Raw genomic sequence first — 26630 nt, 5'->3', positions numbered from 1 at the left:
AAAAAAAAAAGACAAAAAATAGTCTTAAAAATTATTTAGAAAAAAAAAAAAAACCCCACTTTTTTTTCAAAAAAACAAATACACTTTTCAATTTCTTTTATGCATAATTATACATTCATATAAATATGTATGTTTATGTGTGTATGAGAGTGTGTGTGTGTTTATGAATGCATGTGTGCTTATATATACATATATATACATATACGTACATACACCAACATACATGCAAACACATTAACCACACATGCATATATATCTCCAAATACATTTGTATATGTATGCACACATGCATATATATATATCTATGCATGCAGGCACACACACACACACACACACACACACACACATAGATGCATACAAACATTTAAATTTACATTTATATACACACAAAAAGTACATGTGCATTTATATATATATATATATATACACAAACACACACATGTATGTACAAGATTATATATATATTCATATATATAGATTATATATATATATATATATATACATACACATACATATACACACATATATAAAATATACATATGTATGTATTAGGAAGATGAAGTATAGAAGAAAGGAAAAATGCTTCTTACACACCTTTGACCTGTTAAAGGTTTATGCAGTTTAAAAAAATGAAACAACAAAAAAATATACTGCCCCCCACCACCACCAAAACAAACTAATAATAATATAAATTTCTAATACAGGCACAAAGAGCGAGCCTTGTGAGTGGGGGGGAGAAGGGTTTAGTTGATTAAATCAACCCCAGTACTTGACTGGTACTTTAATTCATTGACCCTCACCGGAGAGTTGAAAGGCAAAGTTGGCCTTGCTGGGGTTTGAACAGAGGACTTAAAGAGTCGAAACTAAATACCGAAAAGCATTTCGTTTCGGCATTCTAATAATTCTGTCAATCCATCATCTTTAATATTAATAATAATAATAAATCATAATAAATCATAAATCACTCCAGTATCAAGGTGGGCTTCTTTCTTGTGTATGTGTGTGCATGTGTGTGTGTATTTTAATTCTTTTTATCAAGTTTCTGTGAAGAATTTGGATGGTTTCTGAACCAAGATGAATGAATATATTTTTTTTAAACACCAAACAATTGTTTAGTACAACTGAAATAAAGACCACCAGGAGAATATTTATATATTTATACACCCATGCATTTATACAGACACACATATATGTGTATATGTATATAGAAATATATATATATATATATATATATATACACACATAAGACACACACACAGATTTTTGTGACTTGTTTTCTTCTTTGTTTCATTGTGTCACTTTTTTTTTCATTTTTTTTGTTTGCTTTTGTTGTTGTGGCTGTTGTTATTGTCTTTTCAAGCTCAATTTGCTGGCAATAATGAAGGAATTAAGGACATACAAAAACAAAAGTATAAAATATTTTTAAAATGATACTTCTTAAAATGCCCCACACCAAAAAATCAAAGAGAATATACATACATATACACACACACATATATATATATATATATATATATATATATATATATATATGTATATATATATATATATATATATATATATATATGTATATATATATATATATATATATATATATATATATACATACATACATACACACAAATCTCCAGCTTATTAATCTATAATAATAATGATGATAATAATAAATTCTTACGTAGGTGAAAGGCCAGAAATTTTGTGAGTGGGGTAAAAGTCAGGAAAGTTAGCTGATTAAATTAATCCCCAATATTTGACTGGTATCAAATTTTATGTACCATTGTAGAATGAAAGGCAAAGTAATCTTTGGTGGGATTTGATGACTGATCATAAGTAAACACCACAAGGTATTTCCTTCTGACTGACACTATTTGTTGAATCTACCACTCTACCATAATAATAATGATAATTTTTTCTTAAAAAAAAAAAAAAAAAAAAAAAAAAGGTAGGTATGTGATTTTCAGAATTAATTATTACTGAAATAAAAGTACATAGAGGGAAAGAAGATGTGGAGGCGTTCATGTGTCTTTTTTGTAAGTAAGTTGAGTAAATACCCTCCCACCCACCACTCAAGGGTGGGCATTAGCAATGAATAATGGAGAGGGAAGTGATTTCTTTCTTCTCACTCAGCCAAGTGTTGAAACAAGGAGGGAGAACAAAGCTGGATACGTTTATGGCCAATATCAGAAACCCTTAGTGGGTGTGTGACATGCAAAGGGGTGCCGTTGTTAGCCAACACCCTTATCACTTCACTAGCCCTTCACACAGATATATACCATATGCTATGATCCTTATGATGATATTGTTGATGATGATGATGATAATTACATTTATTACTTCTCGATAGAGCTACAAATTTAAGGTGACATGGTGGTGGAGGCTAGTTGAATAAGATTCTGTGGCATTAATGCCTTCATCATTATCACTATAGGATTAATTTGGTTCAGAAACTTATTCATGATGATAATAATGATGATGATGATGTTTGCAACATATTTGGCATATGGCCAACTATTTTAAGACGAGGAGCAGAGTCCAGCCCCAGTGTATGATAGCTACTTATAACAGTTTCTAGAAAGATGACCAGCAAAGTCAGACCCAGCTGGAAGAAACTCATTGCGGCATTAACATATATGCTGCAATAATAATGGTTTTCTAACACACACACACACACATACATGCATATCTAAACACACACACATACAAATATACACAATGCACACACGTGTATAAATATGCGAGTATATATATATATATATATATATATATATATATGCACTCACAAACACGTGTATATGTATACATACACATGTATACATATACATACATATAAACACATACAACAGTGAGCTAAAAGAACAATGTCATTAGAGTAGTGGAATGGAGATTGGGACTTAGACCCAGAAGTTGAGCAGTAAAGAAGAAAAAATATATATTTAGCTTGATTCAAGGTAATCTAAACATTGATAAATTGGTTTTAGAAGTGTACACTTTCATTATGTATAGAAGGAAAATACACACGTGTGTGTGTATATATATATATATATATATATATATATATATATGCATACATATGTAGATATTACATGTATGTACATATATATATACACACACACATGCATAATTATGCATGTGTGTATTTTAGAATGGATGTCAAGTGTGTGTCACATTGATGGACGGAGGAATATATATGGATGTCTGTGTAATTCCTGTAAATATCTGAAAGAAATGGTCTTAAGGTAATAATAATAACAATAATAATTATCAGCATTATTATCATTATTATCACCATCATCATTATTATTATTATTATCATCATCATTATATAGTTAGCAGTTTGAATATAAGGGTTTTATCATTATTATAAATGAAGATATCATTATTTGTGATATAATTCCAAGTTATGCATGAGTTTAGAGTTTAGTAAAAATGGGGATTTTTCCATATGTGCCTCACATGACAAACATTTCAAAACTAGAGAAAACAGAACATAGTATATATATATATATATATATACATATATACAGATAGAGAGGGGGAGAGAGAGAGAGAGAGAGAGAGAGGAGAAAGAACAAAGGTGAGGAGGAAGAGAGAGAGGATAAAAGGGTGAGAAGGGATAGAATGGTATAAAGAAAAAATGTATTAAGGAAACAAAAAAAAAAGAATACTCTTCATTTACTTTCATTTTTTTAATTAGTTTTTTTTGTCTTTTATTATTTAAAAAAAAACAATATATTTCCATGGATAAAGGAGGGAAAGAAACTGGTAGGTTTGTAAAATCTGTACAATTTTAGTGCACAGCTGTTACCCAGTGTGTGTGTGTGTGTGTGTGTGTGTGTGTGTGTGTGTGTGTGTGTGCATGCACATACATGCATATATATATGTATGTAATTTGAGGACTTTAATTATCCATCAGATATAATAAATTTATATGTCCAATAAAAAACAAAAATTTTAAATAATTAAAAATAAAGTTTTTTGAGATGAAAGTGGGGTGGGGGGAAGATTAATTTAGGCCTGGGAATAGGAAGAGATTAGAGTTGTGTCTGTGTTTTCCCTACAGCCTTTTACAACAGTTATTCATTATTATTATTATCATTATTATTATTATTATTATCATTATTATAATTATTATTGTTTTTGATTTTTCAAATTTTTTTTTTTTTTTTTACAAACAAGAGACTGGAGAGTGATAAAGGTATTGCCATCACATTTCACCTGCTGACAACTCCCAAATACCATTATATATATATATATATATATATATATATATATATATTTATTTATTCATGGATGGCTAAAATAGTAACTTTACAGAATACACAAGATAAAGAACAAGAGCCAGAACAATAACAACAATGACAACAACAACAACAACAAAAAGATTGTAAAACAAAAGAAGAAAAACAGCAACTAAATTGTTTTTTTCTTTCAAGTTTTTCAAAGAGTGAGTACATTTTCTCATTTAAAAGTACATCTTATGTTTCCATTGCTCACAATGGCTCACAATGGCTCAAGTCCACAGGTTTGAAACTGGTTCAGTTGGTTAGAGGCAACCCAGTGAGTAACTTGGTACAGTCTTTAAAATCAACCACTGAACATTTGTAAAGCAAATTTATTCCAACCATGATTTGAACTCATGCAGAATGGCCACCAGAGAAGAGAGACGAAAAAATAAAATACATTAAGGCATTTTATTAAGTCCTTCAGTCCACTGGCTCTGCTAGTCCATCATTTTACTTTCATCACATATGATGATGATGATGATGAGGCTGAAGTGAAGGGGGGGGATTAAAGGATTTATGGAGAAAAGAAAGTTAGTCTAATAGAGACTATTGTGATGGTGGTGGTGGTAGGTGTAGTGGTAAAAATACTACTTTGAGCTAACAACTTCAACGGTGGGGACTGGTGTCATGACCTGAAAATCAAATTAACCAGTTTCTCCAGACAAATATTCTAATTAAAGGTAAAACAGATTTGTTTTCTGAACCAATGTTGGTGGTTGGTTGTATCAAGCAAGAAAGAGCATGTGTAACTTTATGGATCCATACTCTTATGTCCACACACACATGTGTGTGTGTGTGTGTGTGTTTTCTCTGGAGATTTAAGTTCTTTGCAGAATTGAAGCTGGTTACTGTCAAAGTGTTTAAGTCAAGACGACTTAGGGAATTGGTAAATATGTGAGTCAGTGTCTCCGTATACATATGTATCAATATGCTTACAATTGTGTAATGAATGCATGTTCATTTTTGTATACTCGTGTGTGTGTGTGTGTGTTTTGATTCCTTTTTATGTAAAGTGCGTTTGTATGTCATATGTACATGTGATTGTGAGCATAAGTTCGTTCTGAGAAACTCAAAATGAAGAATTTCTAGAACGTTTTAGAATTCTTCACTGTATCATGAAATCAATTGGGTTTGGAGGATGTACATACATTATGCATGTATGTAGTTTTGTATGCGTGTAGACATACATAGATAAGAGCTACCAATACATGACTTGATAAAGAAGATGATAGGGCTATGATCTTTAAACATCACTGGTTTGCACTTTGGTCAGGTCACCATGCCAATGGGCAAGGTACTTAATGCTGCATGAACTGTCACGCAGACCAAACTTGTAAGAAAATAGTTACCACAGAGTAAGGTAGAAACAGACTGCTTTAAGTAGTGGCAGCATTGTGTAACTGAGTAGTGTTTCACATATTTGTAAAGTTGACTTAACAAACTCATTCCTAGGGGTAGAGTACAGCTTGGACAGTGAGCCAACTCACTAGCCCTAGGTACATACAAGACATGACAAAAAGAAGTCTTCAGCAGTGTTCCAATGATATATAACTCACTATATGTATAATGAAAGACATCTGCTACAACTGGTGGTCAGGTTAATCTACAATTTATAGGGTTCCTTCATTGGCCCTAGTTATCCCCATTACTGGGGTATATTTCTTTGTGGCATTCCCATTTACACTATTTAGCTTTACAAGTTCTAATGTAAACCCTCAGTGTTGTGCCCTTTTCTTTTGTGTTGTCCTGTTTTTGATCCTTTGTGGGGAAATAATCTATTATTATAACAGTCAGAATGAATTGCCTATATTCTCCCCTAAAAGTGTGTAGGTCTGTGCCTAAGTTAGAAATCATTAGACCTACTGCCACTAACCAAATAATCATGTGTTTGAAAATTGCACACACACATACACACACACACACAGAGCAGAATTCTGAATTGTGAAGAATGCATCTCAAATATACAAACCACAAACTCACACAATCATAGTGACATCATTGTAATTGTTCATTTATAACCTACATCCCTCTATTTAACAAAAAAAACCTCCACAGAGACACACACTTGTGGACACTCACATATATACACACATATGATTGTAATCAGTTACAACTGGTGTTAAACAATGAATGGAATAACATAAATATCATAATTTAAGAAATAGAAACCTGGTTAAGCTTTAAAGAAAATGCACTTTATAACAAATATACACAATCAACCCAAGAAAATATATACTTATGTTCATATATAAATACGTAGAGAGAGAGAGAGAGAGAGAGAGAGAGAGAGAGAGACAGAGAGAGAGAGAGGGGAGAGATTTTTCTATTAAAGAATTTTTGTGTTTGAAATTTGATAAATTAAAAACAAACTTATTTCTTTCCGTTGTCTTTGTCCAGTTTTCTTTTGCTTAATTTGCTGTAATGTGATACACATGTTTTACAGTTATTTAACAGAAAAAAAAAATGGACTCTTTGATAATTTAGCATGCGTTACATGTGAGTATGTGTGAGTGTGTGTGTGCATATGTTTGCAAACAACTGTGTAAATGTATGGCTGTCTTAGAACTTGGACAAGGAATATTTTTTTTTTCCAAATACATATTCATATGAAAAGGTTTTATTTCACATGCAGTGTTTCATAAAGTTGGGTGTTTCATAATGTAGGTGTGCATATGTATGTGTATATATATATATATATATATATATATATATATATATACACACAGATGCACAGAGAGAGAGAGAGAGAGAGAGGCAGTGAAGATACATTTTGTCAAAATTAAGCTTCTAAGTTAGTCAGTTAATCGGAAGGAAATCTACAGCTAATGTGTTCCTTATTTTTTGGGGGGGTTTTGTCGTTTAATATGTGTGGATGTTTTTGCATATGATATTGTTGTTTAAATTGCTTTCTGTATATGTCTATTTTGACATGAGAGAGAAAGAGGTGTGTGTGTGTGTGTGTGTGTTTGCGTGTAGTGAGAAGAAATTAAAATAGAGAAGTTTGTACTCTGGTTTGGATATTATGGAAAGGAAAAGATGCTGGAAGGAACAGCAAAGGGCCAGAGGTATGAGAAGAGGAGGCCCAGTACTTGACTGACATTTAAGAGACCTTGAGAAGGATCACATGGCCAAGTTGACATTGGCAGGATTTTAAGTAAGAACTTAAGAAGCCAGAAACAAATAGCACAAGGTATTTTCAATTGCTTTAACGATTCTGGCGTTCCATGAATAGCCTCAAATTTGGAAGGGGTTTATGGACAAACCTTTTTAACTTCATCACGACAAGGTACTCTATTTTGCCAAATCCGAAAGGATGAAAGGCAAAAATCGACCACAGTTGCAGGATCTTAACTCAGAATTAGGAGAAACAACAACTAATTACTTATAATAATAATAATAATAATAATAATAATAATAATGATAATAGTTAAAGCAACCTAAATTTGAACAAAATTAAATCTTTTATTTAAAAAAAAAAAGATGTACTTGAACTTATAACTATTTAAGTTCAAGAAATTTACAGATTTCAGATGTTAGGATTAAGTTTTACTAAATTCACGTTTTCTCTTAATAAACAAACCTAATTTTAACTATGCATATACACATATAAGAGTGTGTGTGTGTGTCTATACACATATATATATATATATATGTATATATGAGTGGCTAGCTTTCAATTCTACAATGCTCTGATGCAATTCCATTCATTTCACTAAGTGACCGAAACCTACTGCCCCCTCCACAGACTATAATCCAGTCGACTATCCAATAACTCACTACCATTGACCAACTAAACCCCCAAACATCATCAACAACAACAACAACAACATCAACAACAAACCTTCGTAGACGGAAATAGATATTGTGTATGTGTGAATATATATATATGCATGTGCCCATGCCTTTGTGTAAGTGTGGGTATGTATGATGAACATGTGTATATAAATATATATTTATACACACATACATATATTTAGGTAGATATATATATATATATATATATATATATATGTACGTTGCACACAAACACGCAACCAAACATAAAAATCTTTACAGGCCTGTGTGCATGTGCATAACTGGGTGCACTTTTGTATATCTTATTTGTGTGCAAATGCACGTGTGTGTGTATGTGTGTGTGGGAGAGAGAGAGAGAGAGTAATTGAACTTGACAGTCAGGGGTGTGCATGTATGTATGTTTGTGTGTATAAATTCAAATAGCATAAGAAATAAGTATACAACCCACCAGCACTACCATCATCATCATCATCATCAATATCACCAACACCTCCTTCATCATAATCATCATCATCATCATCATCATTACCACCACCATCATTATCATCATCATCATCATCATGGTGGATTGAATAAGAAAAAAAATGTCAGGGCTTTAATATTTATTTTTTTCTCCTGTTTTTTTTTTTCAAGTTTTGTTTGGGGTGTTGGAGGTCATATATATATATATATATATATATATATATATATATATATATATTTATATTCACACACACATACACACATATTTTGTTCAGTTTCTTTTTTTCCTTTCTTTTTTACTTCATCTTTTTTTTTTCATCATCTTCTATCAGTTCCTTTAAATGATTGGCCGGATAAAAAGATATCATTATCATCATCATTAACATGAATTGTTGCCGTTGTTGTTCTTGTAATAGTAGTAGTAGTAGTAGTAATAGTAGTAGTAGTTGCTGTAGTAGTAGTAGTAGTAGTAGGCTATGTTGTAGTACTCATCCCACCCACCCCACCCAGTCAGTCATGTAAGACTATTATTATTAGTACTACTACTACTACTACTACTACTACTACTACTACAACTACTACTACTAACTTCTATTACTGCTACTACTGCAGCTATTAGTACTGCTACATTGATTGAGCCTATTTCTTTTTTTCTTTTTTTTTTCTTTTCTTAATCCCCCTTTCACATAGACAGACATGTAGATAGATAAATCGATAGATACTTAGATAGATAGATAGATAGATAGATAGATAGAGAATGAGAAAGTAAGAGAGTCTAGAATGATCAGTGTAGGCTCCCCACTAAAAATAATAATAGTAATAATAATAATAATAATAATAATAATCTTGTAGTGATGCAATAAAACAAAGACGACAACAACAACAACAACACTGTCCACTGAAGTAATAACAGTAAGAATAGTAGTAGTAGTAGTAGTAGTAGTAGTAGTAGTAGTTGCAGTTGTAATAGTGGTTGCAGATGTAGTTGTAATAGAAGTAGTAGAAAGTTGCTGTAGTAGTAGTAGTAGTAGTAGGTCGGCTGCTGCTGCTGCTGCTGCTGCTTCTCAAGTGGTCAAGTTGGGAGCAGCAAGGGCTGATAATATAACAGGGATGTGATAGTATTTGCACAGGTGTCTTCGGCACTTCCCCTTAACTGAATCACGGCACACAGTCACCTTGCCCTCCGTCACTTCAACATAATCTGAAAGTTGTAAAAAAAAAAATTTAAAAAAAAATTAATGATAATAAAGGTAATAAAAACGATGAAGAATTATCATCATCATCATTGTCATTTTAATGTCTGCTTTTCCATGCTCACCTAGAATGGATGGAATTTACTGCGGCAAGTTTTCCACAACCAGATGACCTTCCTGTTGCTAACCCTCACCTTGTTTCCAAGTAAGGTAATATTTCCTCATGACCAGACATGTCGTGGTGCACAGGAAATGAAGAACACTCACTATTTGTGTGATCTTCTGACTTACAACTGTCATGCATTGTCAAAGCAAAGAGACAAGCGCTCATGCATACACACATGCATGTATGCACAACAGGCTTCTTTCAGTTTACACTGGTGGTTCTCAGCTGGGGCCCATATAAGAATTGTGGGGTCAATGCAATAAAATAGTAAATTGGAGATCCACAATAGTATTTCAAGAAAACCTAAAAAATTTTCCTTTAGATACATTGCAACAAATCTCATCCAACTCATGCCAGCATGGAAAAGCAGACATGAAAACAATGATGATGATCTTAATATGCTGGATGTTGCTAAGAAGTATTTGAAGATGGACAAATGCCAAAAAAATAATTCATCGTATTTTATTTTTTATCTACAAACTTTTAAGTATAAATAATCATTGATTAAGCTTAACCATAAATAATTATTGAGATACGTGTGTCTGTGGCCAAGGAAATATGTGTTATTGCAGTTAATTTAGAAACACAAGTGAGAAGTTCAAATCCTGTTCAGGCATCTTGTGTACTTCTAGAAACAAGGGAGTTGACATCACAACTGGATATCAGAGAAAAATGCTATGAAGATGTAAATATTTAAAAAAAGATCTTTTAACTGCAAAAGTTTGCTTAGATGTCAAAAATATTAGTGTTATTAACCAAGAGTCTGATACGCACACACATACACAATGTGCGTGCGTGTGTATATATATATGTACACACACGCACATATATTTCCAAGTAAGTTTTTATATATAGTGACACCAGTGCCTGAATAGTCACTGAGATTTCTATATATCGTTGACAGTACCGCCTGACTGGCCTTCATGCGGGTGACACGTAAAAGCACCCACTACACTCTTTGAGTGGTTGGCGTTAGGAAGGGCATCCAGCTGTAGAAACTCTGCCAAATCAGATTGGAGGCTGGTGTTGCCATCCGGTTTCATCAGTCCTCAGTCAAATTGTCCAACCCATGCTAGCATGGAAAGCAGACGTTAAACGATGATGATGATGTTGACAGGAGATTTGGCGGTTATCATGCTGCTGGACATCTGTCACTGAGAACTACGTGTGCTATTATAGGTTGAGCAATACTGATCACGTGTTCACACAGAGTCTAAATCCATGCAACAGCAGAAAGAATTGCTAGATGGTTGAAGAAGCTGGAGAGGAAAAAGCAGTCAAATCTATCCCTAAAACATATCCTGTCATCCTAAAAGACGATAATATAGTTCTAGAAACTATCAAGACTGGATGGTTATGGCTGGAACACTTCCGATTAATCGGTCTGCACAGAGTCCGAAATGACACAGTGGAGACAACAATGGGCATCAACAAGGTCAGTGACGAAATAAGATGCAGAGGCTGGAACTCAGATAAGATTGAGAAAGTGACTGTCTGGTGGCACTAAAATGTAAGCCTCAGTGGGGAAATAGCAGCAGGGTGCCTTAAAACCACATGGTAAAGGAGCATTGACAAGGAAAGGAGATGAGATGGGCGGAGATGCAGGAATGAGGCCAGAACAGCAGCAGTAACAGAGCTGGCAGAAATGTTAGCACGCCGGGCGAAATGCTTAGCGGTATTTCGTCTGTCTTTATGTTTTAAGTTCAACAGAAACATCTCCAGATTCAAGTTAAATTTTGCAATTGTTTATGAGGAATTTACAAAAGAGCAGTGAACAAAATGCGTTGCAGTATTTTTATTTGTTCTTACATTCTGAGTTCAAATCCCACTGAAGGTTCCCTGTCCCATACATTTCTGGTCTTCTGCAATTATAGAGGAGGTGCAATGGCCCAGTGGTTAGGGCAGCAGACTCGCAGTCATAGGATCGCGGTTTCGATTCCCAGACTGGGCGCTGTGAGTGTCTATTGAGTGAAAACACCTAAAGCTCCACGAGGCTCCGGCAGGGGATGGTGGCGAACCCTGCTGCACTCTTTCACCAAAACTTTCTCTCAGTCTTTCTTCCTGTTTCTGTGGTACCTGTATTTCAAAGGGGCCAGCCTTGTTACACACTGTGTCATGCTGAATCTCCCCGAGAACTACATTAAGGGTTACACGTGTCTGTGGAGTGCTCAACCACTTGCATGTTAATTCCACGAGCAGGCTGTTCCATTGATTGGATCAACTGGAACCCTTGTTGTTGTAACTGACAAAGTGCCATAGTGTGCAATGATAATTGTCATCAAAAATAATTAACAAACAAAATGAGGACAAATATTCGTCAAATACTCTTTTTACTCTTTTACTTGTTTCAGTCATTTGACTGCAGCCATACTGGAGCACCGCCTTTAGTCGAGCAAATCGACCCCGGGACTTATTCTTTGTAAGCCTAGTACTTATTCTATCGGTCTCTTTTTGCCAAACCGCTAAGTGACAGGGACATAAACACACCAGCATCGGTTGTCAAGCAATGCTAGGAGGACAAACACACACATATGTATACATATATACGATGGGCTTCTTTCAGTTTCCGTCTACCAAATGTAAATAATGTACATAATTCATCTCTTAAATATAGAACTGTATTATCAAAAATAATGTAGAGAGAAAGATGAATAGAGTTGTAGATGGATAAATAGAAAGTGATGAGTGAAAACAAACTTACCCTCCATTAGATGCACAAACTTACATTGTGGCCTGTTACACTGGCTAGACTTAAAATCGCGGCACAGTGGGAGGGTGTCCAGCAACTGGAAGAGAAAGGATAAACATAAGAAATGTATTCTTTGAGTTGGAACATTATTTCATTTGAGAGAGAGAGAGAGAGAGAGAAAGAGAGCAAAAAGAGAGGAGGAGACAGAAAGAAAGAACAACAGTTTGAAAGGGAGAGAGGCAGAGAAATGCACAAATATGTAAGAGAGAGAGAGAAAGAGATGGGTGAGGACATGTATATAAGAAATTCCTATATTAAGGAATCTTGTTAATTTTGCTAATTACAGAATGAACTAATCAAGAATATGCTAATACGCACACAGCATCCCATACACACACACACACACACATAAAAAATACATGCGTACCCATTTAATTTTGATTTCTCATGGATGTGGTGTGTGTGTGTGTATAAAACAAAAAGAAAATTCATTTTAAGAAATTGCAAACATATACAACCTCACCAAAATATTTATAAACAAACAAAAATACAATCAATCTATCAAATAAATATATATAGCAACTGCAACAGCAATATGTGGTTGCTATGAGGCAGTGATGTTGCTAGTGAAGTATCATGATCAAAATGAAGTAGCCACATGTTAACAGCAAAGAAAATGTTCGGAGAAGAATTTTAAAAAGATAAAAATGCTACATGAAGTATCTATGACAACAGAAGTGTAACAACCAAATGCCTTCACATTCATCAGCCACCCCCACCATTAATCCCCAAATGTTGCTAATTAAACAGAAACCCATTAGCAACAAAGCAGCCAATTTGGTAATAGAGTATAGACCAGACAAGATATGTTCTATATAACATCGCTGATAGAACCTAGACAACTGAGTGCCCTCTTCATGTAGATGTTGCTAATTAAACAGGAACTTGTTAGTAATGAAGAGGCAAACTCAATTAAAATGTAATTAACTTGACTATGTTATTACATGAAGACTGATTGATCTGAAGAGTTGGTAGCAATGAGGTTTTAACCAAATTAGTTAAACATGTTAACTAAAAAGATGGAGGTAACTAAACATCAAAATTTGAATAACAGATAAGCATTCAGCAAAGACAGTAGGCTCAGCATTAGTAATGTGTTGCTAACAGGTTAATAGACAAGTGTCAAGTGGACAGCAACCAAAGGTGTTGACAATTAAATAGCAACACACAATAGGATGACACAAAGTAATGTTGGACAATGAAATCAAAACTAAATGGCAACATGTCAGCAACGATTTAGCAATGACTTCATAGCAAAAAGAAAAAAAAAAAAACGAAGAAAAAAGCCAATGCATTAAAAAATAGATAGCAACACATTGCTATGTCAGAGGTAGATATACAAATAGTGATGTGTTAATAATGGGATAGCAACATTTTGGGGAAAATGGATAGATATATCAAAAGAAAAAAATTCACACACGCACGCACAAATACGGAATATGGAACCACAAACGAGAATACAAATAGTGCGTATGTATGTGTGTGAGTCTGAAGGTATTAGTATGTCATGTGGATGCCACTGGAGGTTTGATTGTGCTAATGTGTGCATGCTGCCATACGTGATACATACATGCACATATGCACATTGGTAACAGTTATCTTCAAGAATGACGATAAAAGACAAAAACCATAAAAAGAAAAAAAGAACATCGAGTGATATAAGAAAAACCAAGACAAGGAATATTTAGCCCCCACCCCCACCCCATCAACCTAAAAAATGTTACATATAGTTTAATAAACAAACTGTGCATGTTTATAACCATCATTATTGTTTAACGTCCGCTTTCCATGCTAGCATGGGTTGGACGATTTGGCTGAGGACTGGTAAGCCAGATGGCTACACCAGGCTCCAATCTGATCTGGCAGAGTTTCTACAGCTGGATGCCCTTCCTAACGCCAACCACTCAGAGAGTGTAGTGGGTGCTTTTACGTGCCACCCGGCACGAAGGCCAGTCAGGTGGGTACTGGCAATGGCCACGCTCGAAATGGTGTATTTTACGTGCCACCTGCACAGGAGCCAGTCCAGTGGTACTGGCAACGATCTCGCTCGAATGTCTTATAAATACTAAATAACTTTACATATACACACACCTACATTACCTGGCAGGCTTCTTTCAGTTTCTATTCATTTATCTATACACAACCACACACACACACGAGTGCAGGAGATCCTGCGTTCTTCTTATCAAACTTGTGTGTCATCATAGGATCCAATATCTTATAGTATATTTCTTTCTCGTTTTCTCCACATTTTTCTTTTCTCTCTCCCTCACTCTCTGTATTTGCCATTTATTCATTTCCTAAATCTTCTGAAAGACACCTTACTCAAGTGACATTTGTTATTGGTGTCAAAGTCTGAAACAAGGCCAGCTACATTTGTAATTAATTAATTAATTAATTAATTAATTAATTAATTAATTAATATTAAAACCATCAATAAGGCGGTGAGAGTTGGCAGAACCGTTACCATGCTGGGCAAAATGTTTAGTGGCATTTTGTTCTGCAATCAAGTTCTGCCATGGTAGACTTTGCCTTCCATCCTTTTAGAATTGATAAAATAAGTACCAGTTGAGCACTGGGGTCGATGTAATCAACATACACTCACCCTCCAAATTGCTGGCCTTGTGCCAAAATTTGAAACCAGTTTTAAAACCAGGGCTGTGGAGTTGAAACAAAAACTTCGACTCTGACTCCTCTACTATTGGCACCTCCGACTCCAACTCCTCTTTATGTAATCAAGTGGTCTACATACCCCATAAAGCATATGCATACACTTGTACTTTGAGTAGGCCTATAGGTTATAACTGGTTCATATTAAAGAATAAAGATATCGTGAGTCGGAGTCAGAGTCAGTATAGTTTCACTGACTGACTCCACAGTCCTGATTAAAACCATCATTTGCAATCTGAGTATTGATCTCAAACTGGTGTATTCATATTATGCTGCACCAGTTTTCTGCTTTGTCTAATATTAATATTTTATTTCCTCGTTGCGTGAGTCATGTTTCATGAGTGGTTGCATAACACTCACTAAATGTTATGACATTTTCTATAGAGAAATTTTTTATATTATGGTAAATGTTATACCTTTTGACAATAACAGAAAAAAAAACTACCTACTTAGTTATGCATGTTTCTGCCTATTCACACACACACACGCACACATGTGTGAGTGTTACTTTCCAACTACATCATTTCAGGTTCAGTCCCATGACATGGTACTTTATTGCTGGGCCACAAGCAGTGGCATCATTGTCATTTCTCCTGGCTTTGTAATTTCAAGGATGAGTGGAACAAGATACCCCTTACTTTAAAAACAGGTAAGAGTTAATGTTGGGAAGAGCATCCAGTGGTAAAAAAATGAATATCCCAATAACATCTTCATGCAATCCATGCTGGCATGGAAAGAACTATCGCAAGAACAAGGGATATATTTGCATACACAAAATGTTACCACACAAATTCCATTTACCAAATTCCACTCATAATGGTCAACCCAAGACAATTAGCCTAAGTTCCATGCAGTGGGATTAAGCCATGTTGTTGCCAGAAAAGCTCAAAATTTGGGTTTCTCCTTCTCATCCTTGCACCTAATATATTGAATGTTTCTTCATATACTTCAGCCTTTTAATGTTTAAAATGGCTATAGCTGGTCCAAATAGTCTATCTGGTTTATGTTCACACCAGCCAGATCCAACCTTTTACACCTATCCAACAATATCATTTTTAAAATAAGCAATCACATCATAAAAATCTCAACTTACAAAGTTGTGTATGGTTAATTTTTTTTTTTAATGCAGATGATTAAACATTACATTTGAAAGTAATCGGAATGCTTAAGGGTTAATACCAATGACTATTTTCACACACACACACACGCACATCTGAATATAAACACATAGATATAAGTGTAGCTAGTCACAATTATCTTTTCAAGAAAGAGCAGAATTCTTTAACTTCAATCTGAAGAAGATGGCATATACCAACTCAAACAATTCTCCAGACTTTACCAAACTAACACAGCACTGAAAGAATGGCATTGTAATGGCATCGTTTAAGAAGTAGAACGTTAAACAGAATTGGAGATAGAAGAAAAAGAAGAAAAATTCAAGTAGTAATTTTTGACAAATGAAATTGGCAGAGCCTCTTTGGTGTAATTGGTAGCACAATTGCCCACCAAACAATAAATGCATGGCTGAGCATAAACACAAAGTGAAGGAGGAAACGTTTCGTACACGTAGAATGAAAAACAGATTTTTAATACAAAAAAAAAATGTATAAATACTAAACCTAATGCCAGATTTAAATAATCTTCCCCTCTTTTCTTAGAGGATGGCAATAAGCAAAGTGTGTGGGCGAGTAGGTGCGGATATTGGAAGTGGGGGGACGGGTAACGTAAAAAGAAATAGAACCATTGTGAAATAACATAGGATATGACTAGAGAAAGAGTTATTTTGTTGTAACTTTCTTTATTTTATCCACATTCTCATGTCCTATTTTTTAGAATGTTTGTTGTACGAAGTTTCGTTTGCTTTTAATGAGTTAAGTGTGATTGATAACTTAATTAAAAACATGCGGAGAACTTTTTCAAGAGAAGAAATGCTGAAAGCTAGAACTATTTTTCAACATGCACAAACCTGACTGCGTGGTATGGATGTAGGTTCAACCTGACAGTGAGGCAAGTGTCTTCTTCCATAAATGTGGGTTGATAAATATTTTTTACTTAAAACTGAAGACATGTCCTGAGAGTGATAAAAATCAAACATCCAGTTAACATCACAGGGTTTGGAGTGATCACTAGTGACAGCGACATTATGCCTCCATTCATTCTCTGTTTATTTCCTCATGTTCCTTTCTGTTGAAGAGCATAGGCTCGAAACGTAAAAGACTTTCTCACCTTCCCAAGCATTAAACTAATACACCTGTCTTTGTCTTTTGTTTTTCTGTAAATTTCAACTCTATATATGGGAGAATGTACGAAAAAAACAACAACAGATGAGGACAGGTGGTGTAAACAACAAAAGGACGTATTAGTATGACGCTCGGGAATATGGAAAGTCTTTAACGTTTTGAGCTACGCTCTTCAACAGAAAGAATACGGAGACAAGGAGAAAAACACGGAGAAAAAAAATTAAATAGTGTCCAGTCAGCGGTCAATATATATATATATATATGTATATATAGCAACATCACTAGTGCCCGTGGCACAAAAAAGTACTCACTACACTCTATAAAGTGGTTGGTGTTAGGAAGAGTATGCTCTGCAAAGTGGTTGGCGTTGGAGCTTGTCAAACTGCCCAACCCATGCCAGCATGGAAAGCAGATTTAAATGACGATGCTGCTGACATGTGCGTGTGTGTGTGTGTGTGTGTGCCTCAGTCAAACAAAGCAAAATCATGATTCTTTTCAGGCCTCCAAGACAAAAAAATAAAGTCATTCCCAGCTGAGAGACCTGATCGGAATATTTTCTACAAAATGTAATTCTGAAAAGGCGCTCAAGGGCCAAGTGGTGGTGGGGGGGGATGTTCAACTGGACAATTGATTAATTTACTCCTTAAAAAGAAAAGAAATGCTTATTTATTTATTTATTTATCTATTTTTAAATGGTGCGGTGTGTGTGTGTGTGGGGGGGGGGGACTAACTGAAGGTGAACTTAGCCACTTCAATAAACAGAGATCAATGAAACAAGCAGCAGACTGTGAGGACCCAGACTAGACTGTGAGGACCAGGGTCAGAATAATTGATAAAAACCCTTGAAAATTGTAGTCCAGCAAGACCACAAGAATATAAAGGCTGCAACCAAAACTGAGTCATTTGTTATATAGATCTGCTTTGTCACAAACAACTGTGCATCCATAAATATCTATCACTCCTTCTCCATCTATCTCTCTCCCTCTCCATCTACATCTCTCCCTCTCTATCTATTTAACCATCTATCTGTCAGGCTTGAATAAATGGAGAGCTGCCCCCTAGAAGGAAAAACATGCCCCTACCCATCCCCCCCCCCGTAATCACTCCTCATCCATTTTTTTTTTTTACTTTTCCATCTTACACGCCACCCTAGTACCCCCCTTTTCCTCTCTCCCATGGAAGGTCCTCATCCAGCTGTCTCTTGTCTAATCAATCCATCTTCTCTCTGTCTAGTAAATTGATGAAGGAGACAACCCAGCACAAGTCACTGATCTGAGACACTATAAAATCCCACCCACCCACACACCCACCCGCCCACCCCTATTGCTCCGCCAGAGAAAAATAAACAAATAAATCAACCACCCTGTTCACTCATTGCTCATATGTAACCCAAGACCAGATGGCTCCTCCACCCACCTGGCCACCCATTCTACCATCACATCCCATCACACCTCACACTTATACTCCATGCACATTACTTTCTCTGCCTCCCACTCCTTTGCTACCATTCCTAAATTAATAGATTTTGCTGTCACTATCACCACGACACTACACTACACACACACACACACTCACAAGGTTCTTCTCTGCCATACACTCATCTGCTTAGCCACCATATTCCCACACCACATCTCATCAGCATCACCATCCATCATCTCTCTCAGTCTCTCTCCCCCCTGCCTTCTACCCCTCGCTCAAATGTAGTCTAATAACAATAGAAGGAAAAAGAGAAGCCACTGCAGTTAGAATGGCGACGGGGGGGGGGGGTAGGATAAACCAGAGAAGCCAAGTAAAAAAAAATATGTGAGAGAAAACAAAAAGAAAACATGTCAGACATTTTGTTGGCAGAAAGGACTCTTGGGTGGTTGAACGGGTGGAATATATCAATCTGGGTGGAAGAGCACAAGTAAAAACAAAACAAAAACAAAAAAAAGAGTTAAAATTCTCTCTCTCTCTCTCTCCACACACACACACACACACACACACACACACACACACACACACATGTATATGGCTTGATAAGTGTATTGTGTAATTATTACATGAGACACAAAGTCTGTCACCGATGACAATTGTATTCTAACAGATTATTGTATTACATAAATTTGTGTACATATGTGCGTGTGTATAAATACATAATGTCTATATCTACAGGCATTACACACATACGTAGGATTGTAAAATGTGCATATATATATATATATATATATATACAGGGTGTCCACAAAGTCTGGGTACATGGGGATTAACACATACTTTAATAAATTATTATTTCTTATATTTAATTGTTTATGTTATGATTTTATTTACTCCATGTACCCAGACTTTGTGGACACCCTGTGTGTGTGTATATATATATATATATATATATATATATATATATATAAAATTTGGCTAACATCTCTGTTAATCCACCACCCTTAATGAGTTTTTTCTCCTATAGGCACTAAGGTCTGAAACTTTTGGGATGAGATGGGCAGGGGGGCTATTTGATTACATCGACCCCAGTACTTAACTGGTATGTGGTTTCATCAACCTTGATAGGATGAAAGGCAAAGTCGACCATGGTAGAATTTGAACTGAGAACAAAAACAGATGAAATGCTCAGCATTTTGTCCGACATGCTAACAATTTTGCTAACTTGTCACCTTAACCGCTCTTAATAATGATAAATGCTTCTAGTATCCAAATAATAACCACCACCACATTTAGAGGTTCACCCTCCCCCCGTAATTTTTCTTAACACTATGTACCTGAATACTTATAGTACTTACAACTATATTCCATGTATAAATTTAGTAAACATTTAACTAAATAATAATAAAGTTATTTGGTTTACACCCAAATATTGGCAAGTTACAGACTGAGAATGGGATTTACACTTTGGTTTACTCTTTGGGGACATTTCTCCTGAGCAAAGCTCCAATCAGAAGAAAAAAAAAAAAATCATGACCAACAATTTGTATTTCATCCCATGCAGTTGTGGCAAGAAATATGAAGGTGAGGTGAGCTGCCCATGAAAAAGAAGGCAACAGAAACATTATAAAGCTGAAAATCCATGAGAAGATTAAGAAAATAAGGCAGAGCTCAACCTTTGAGGAGGGAAAAACAAAAGTCAGCAACTCATGTCAAGACAACAGAAAACAACACTGAAAGATAAAAGAATTGGTACATAAGTTGAAAGAATTGGTATGTAAGTTTGTGATAACTTCCTCAGTAGATCTAGCAGAGAGACGAACACTAGATAAGAGCCTGTATTTAACAAAGAACATAAAACCTAAGATCATAAACAAATAAGTTTAAAGCAGGTTACTTAATTGATCTATGGCACAATGGTACAGTGAATATAGGAGTTGATTAAACACCAAGTAAATAAGTACATTAATTCACTAAGTGGCTGTAAGTTCAATCCCTGGATCTGTACATATTCTGGTTGAAGAATAGCGAACTAGAGGCAACACAAATTTAGGTAAAACTAATATGAAAATATCCCTAACACTGACAAATGGAAGGAGATGAGTTTATCTCAGTGGTTTGAATTAAAGATTTGACTTGAAACTCAATGTACGTTACCAAATATGACAGACATCGGAAGATGGTTGGAGGATACAACAGCTGAAATGTTGCAACTAACAATCAAAAGAGGAACAACAATCTTGATATATCAGTATACACATAGTTTCTCTTAGTAATTGACCTGTTGGAAACCTGTAACCAACAATGCTCTCGCTCACTAATTACAGTATGGCTTTTTTTAAAAAATGAACTAGAAAACAAAAATCCTCTTAGAAGGAGTTGAACTCAGCATCGTAAGCTAACAAAACATTTTGCCAATGTAACAGCGCACTTCTTGCTTAGGGTAGAAACTTGTTCCACGCTGCGATACTTATTTAGAGGTACTGGGGAAGTTAAAACTTGATTGCAGGTAGATTGTAGATCCAGCACGATGAGAGCTTCTCACTTGGCGTGTCTGAGGTGATGGCCACTACGTCAGTTATACATTTTGATTACCCAAAGACCCACGGCGAAACAAATTAACCACTCCAAGAATATAGTAAGCCTTATCACCAGTGGAGTGAATAAGAAAAAAAATCAGAGAAACGTAAAATAAAAAAGAGCCTGAGCTGAAATATGGAACTGTTTCACAATGCAGAGAGACAAACTCCATTTTAACACATTCATACGCACAAACTGGTATCACATGCAAAAAGACAGCCACTACCACACAGACCAAAATAAACATTGGTACTGAAAACCAAATGACAAACATGCAAGAATATATAACAGATATGTGTTTGACATATATAAGAGACAAGCGCACTCAATACTGGGTTGGGAAAGTTTAATATGTACTTGAGTATAGCATAATACAATCAACTAATGTGGCTTTCAGCCATTTCGTGAAATTATGTCGTAATTACTTAATGATACTTGTCAGGTGTTATAAACATCCCAACAGAGTTTGTACAAGATTAATTAACAAATAGAACAAAGGTGATTGTATTATATATTAGCCAAAAGAGGAACTTTAAGAAGAAAAAAAAAACAAAACAAACAAAACAAGGACGAAAGGGATTCAAACTAGAGATAAATGATATGAATGAATGTTTTCATTTTGTGTAAATTGACGAGTTTGAGGACTGGCAAAATTGAGACAAAACTGCTAATTATACGACTAGATTCTATTGCAAAACAGGAGCTCCAAGTGACAGAAAAAACAGAACAGAACAAAAACAACAAAACAAGACAGAACATCTAAACTGCATCAAACTCAAGTTGAAGCAAATTCAAATAATATATATATATATATATACATGTACATATATATATATACATACATGTACATATATATATATATACATGTACATATATATATATACATGTACATATATATATATATATACATGTACATATATATATATATATACATGTACATATATATATATATACATGTACATATATATACATACATACATATACATGTATATATATACATATATATACATGTATATATATACATATATATACATGTATATATATACATATATATACATGTATATATATACATATATATACATGTATATATATATACATATATATACATGTACATATATATACATACATATACATGTACATATATATACATACATATACATGTATATATATACATATATATACATGTACATATATATACATACATATGCATGTATATATATACATATATATATATATATATACACATACACACACACACAAATGTGAGAAAATTCTGAATACATAATGCAGAGTGTATAACAATTTAAAAACTGAGATTTTTAGACCGTTGTTAATTTTGTGTTTTGCAAAGCAGCTTTATGCCACAACTAAATATTATTGGAAAAAATAATTGTAGTTGAGAAAAAAAAAAAAACGAAAACGTGGTAAGGCAAAAGCTAAAATAACAACGGTGTAAAATTTCAGCTTTTCATTGTTTATGTATGTATATATATATATATGTATATATATATATATATATGTATGTATGCATGTAAGTGTGTATGTATATATATATATATATATATATATATATATATATATATATATATACACACAGGCATAGGTGAACACATAATTATGTATGTTGATATGTATATGGTTAAAAGAAGTTCGATATATGACAAAAGGAAAAAAAATGTGATGCAGATATCTTGGCCATGTATAAAGAAATAAAAGACAAATCATATTTGTCTTAAGATTAAGAAAAGTTCAAGACACGAATGAAACGAAACCAAAAGATACTTAAACAGTAAGATAAGCAGAAATGAAGAAAGCAAACACGCAATACAATAATAATAATAAAACACTAGTAAAACAAAGAGCAGTAGTAGAAGCAGGTGTAGCACTAAGGATGATGAAGAAGAGTTTTAGAGCACTACTACCTGGTTGTTCTCATCAAAGTAATTTACACTAGCAGCATTAGTAGGAAGTGAGGTGGTGCTAGTAGCAGCACTTGCCATCGATGCAGGCTGGTTAGTGTTGGCAATCATCGGCACTGTGGGTGGTGGTCATTTGGAAAGTTTTTTTTTTTGTTTTGTTTTTTTTTTCAGAAGACAAGAAGGGTCAACAACAGAGGTGGTGGTGGCAGTGGTGGTGGTGGTGTTGGCGGCAGCAGCGGTAGCAGCAGCAGTAGTAGTAGATGACAGCAGCAGGAGCAGCAGTGGTAGCAGCAGCAGCAGCAGCCGATAGCAGCAGCAGCGGCAGCAGCAGCAGCAGGAGTGGTTATAAAAGTGCAGACGAAGCACAGGTGGACATGCAGAGTAGTGGTACAAGTGCACAGGATAGGGTCAAAGTATGAAAGAGAGGAATAGCAGAAAAAAAAAAGTAAAAAAAAAGAAAAGAAATAGTAGACCTTATTTTGCTTTTTTTTTCTGTGATTTATTTATTTATTTACTATTGTTATTATTACTGTTATTATTGTTTTTTTTTCTTTTTTTCGCCAAAACATTAAAGGAAGCGAAAATCCTGGTCTTGGATTCTTCAAGCTTGTCCTGTACCTGCCATGGAGGTAAGGACCAAGAAAAAGCATGCAAGAACACTTCTTACAAGTTTCTAGCTCCAAAAACATCTGAGAGTTTCGTTTTGATTACAGCAAAAATCTTAGCTGTTCTTCACAAGTTTGACCAATGGGAAATGGAGCAAATTATCAATAAAAAGGGCAATTATTATCATCATTATTATTATTATCATTATCATCAATATCAAGAAGTGTAATTGAAGAGCTAGTGAGAGAAGTGCAAAAGAAATCTCTTGGAAAGGACAAGAGTTAGAGATGAAAGGCATGAGGAGTGTAGAATAGAATAATATGGAAGTCTTAGAGTCATGAAAATGAAAGAATTCCAAGATGGTGCTTAGTGTGAACAGGGTGCATATGCATGTGCTAGTGTCCAGCCTCAAGTCAACCTTAATTAAAAGAAACAACCCCCCCCCCCCAAGATCAAAAGATTAACGAGCCCTTTATTCCAATATACTGTATTTAGGATTGCATAATCTAATGTCTCTTGCCATTTTTAAAGCCTGACAAGAGTAATCAGAGGGAAGTCTGCTTGTTATTGGTTGCAGATTGTGTGACCACACAGAAAAGACATGGGCAATGTTTTGTTGACAAGAGGGCCGCATGGGATATGGCCCATGATTAGACAAGCCACACTACTAGTAGTTTTTCATTAGGCTATTCAGAAACGTCTATAGGCTACAGCTTACCCATGACTGATATAGAAATGCCCTTGTTTATTTTGTGTGATTGCTGCTTTTATTGTAGAATGGTAGCAGTTGGTTTCAGTCAAGCACAGAGGGCTGAAACCAAATAATGGTTAAGGAACAAGCCACAAGTCAAACACTTCAAGTATGGACTGGTAATAACAGCTGAACTAGGACACACAAAGTATATTCTGTATCTGAGGGCATTAGGATTCTGAGAATACAATCTACATATCTGCTTGGCTGCTAGACAGAATCTGAAATGTAATTGGTAAACCAAGAGGCTTAAAGTCTATGCTACTGTATCAGAATGGCAGAGATTCAGAAAGTTAAACTATTCAAAAGAGTAAGTTTTGATGGGATTAAAAAGAATAAAAGAGAAATTTCAGGTGAACTAAAAGTCTTTCAAGAGAGAACTGCCTTAGGATTAATACAAAAGAAATGTCTTCAGGTTAATAATTTATTCTCATTTAAAGTCTTTAACCATTTGGTGCCTTCTTGCTACAGACTGCTATTGGTTTTATAATATAAAGCTTCCACTTTTAAAATGGCTGAGTAGTTAGAGTCTTGGCTAGAATGCTTGTCCTGGGTCTTTGTTCTCTTGAGTTCAAATCCTGCAGTGGCCAACTTTTCCTTTTATCCAAACAGGGATTGTAAATTAAGTACCAGTCCATGGTGAGGGATTAGCAGGATTGTTACACTGTCAGACAAGATGCTGTGTTGTGCATGATGCAGCTTTTGCATCCTGGTCATTGATGGCTGAGCATAGCTTGAATTCTGCTGAGTGATAAGTGAACAGAGCTTAATTACCCAAGCACTGGAGTGACCCATTTAACCTGCAATTGGACAAGCAAGCATACAACCAGCATAGATAAGCTGCTAACAGGATGCTGAAGTTTCATCTAGTAAATGAAAATAGCTAAATAGAATTTAGATTAAAACCTTCCCTTATAATTTTTTGTAAAAGTCTCTTATTAAATTACATTTCAAACACTAATCAAAAATGTTCCAGTCTTGACCACCCCCTTTCATGTTTTTTTTTTTACAAGCAAAGTATACCTAGGACTACATTATCCAAAGTAGACTATGATTTGTTGTTGGTGAGAACAAGGTCAAAAAGCCTACAAAAGCATAACTATAATCAGAGTATGTAGGATTACCTTATCTAATGTACCCTTTCCCTCGTAAGATATGATTTAAGAAAGATGGGTGCTATTTCTAGCATATTAAGAAGCCATGTAGAGGCGCTCTCTCTCTCATTGCCAAGTTAGAAATTAATGTTGTTTATCAGTGTGGTTAAAAAGTATAATTTTTCTTTCCTATCCACACCAGACAATTGCTGAGAAACATTATCTAGCAGAGCTTCACAGATAGATTAATTCAGTAGCATGCAAGAAGCCAATGAGCAGACAAAGAGCTTTTATTGACAGCAGTAGGCATTTGATCTTGACAACAGGTTACTGGGAGAAAATACAATAACGAAATAGGGAGAGAAACGGAAGGAGAGAAACGGAAGGAGAGAGACGAGAGATTAAGATTTTTATCCTCAATGAAAAATACACCTTTCATACCAGCAGCATGAAGATTTACTTAAGTTCTGTTGCAAAAACACACGTGGTTAATCTTTAGGATTAAGCATAAATAAAGAAGAAAAATATGAAAAAAGAGGGGTTTAACACAAAAGTATTTTGTTTTTAAACTTTATTTTGTTTTGGTTTTTGAATCTTGTCTTTTTAACAGGAAAAGAAGAGTTAATGAAATAGAAATCGTGCACAAATCCCCTTCAACATTGTCTGTTAAATAAGATAATAGCTAAGCTAGGTGTGGTGTTGTTAT

The 26630-nt window shown here is 34.8% G+C and overlaps 1 protein-coding gene across 17 annotated transcripts in view; it reads right to left on the bottom strand.

Moving 5' to 3' along the window:
* Positions 1-3665: 3665 nt before the first annotated feature.
* LOC106874507 (muscleblind-like protein 1) overlaps positions 3666-26630 on the bottom strand; it is a 370239-nt gene continuing 347274 nt past the window's right edge. For 14 of the 17 annotated variants that reach the window (XR_016237412.1, XR_016237416.1, XR_016237413.1 and 11 more), the window contains 2 exons: positions 12601-12685; positions 9688-9741 (listed from right to left, as the gene is read on the bottom strand). The gene's annotated coding sequence lies outside the window, so the exon portion shown is untranslated. Of the gene's footprint in view, positions 9742-12600; positions 12686-26630 lie in introns of those variants that run through there. The other 3 variants (XR_016237423.1, XR_016237425.1, XM_089337527.1) reach the window with 2 other exon arrangements.

This window comes from Octopus bimaculoides, chromosome 19 (genome assembly GCF_046866305.1).
Source record: "Octopus bimaculoides isolate indiv1 chromosome 19, ASM4686630v1, whole genome shotgun sequence".
Taxonomy (NCBI): Eukaryota; Metazoa; Mollusca; class Cephalopoda; order Octopoda; family Octopodidae; genus Octopus; species Octopus bimaculoides.
This window is presented reverse-complemented; position numbering and strand designations above follow the sequence as displayed.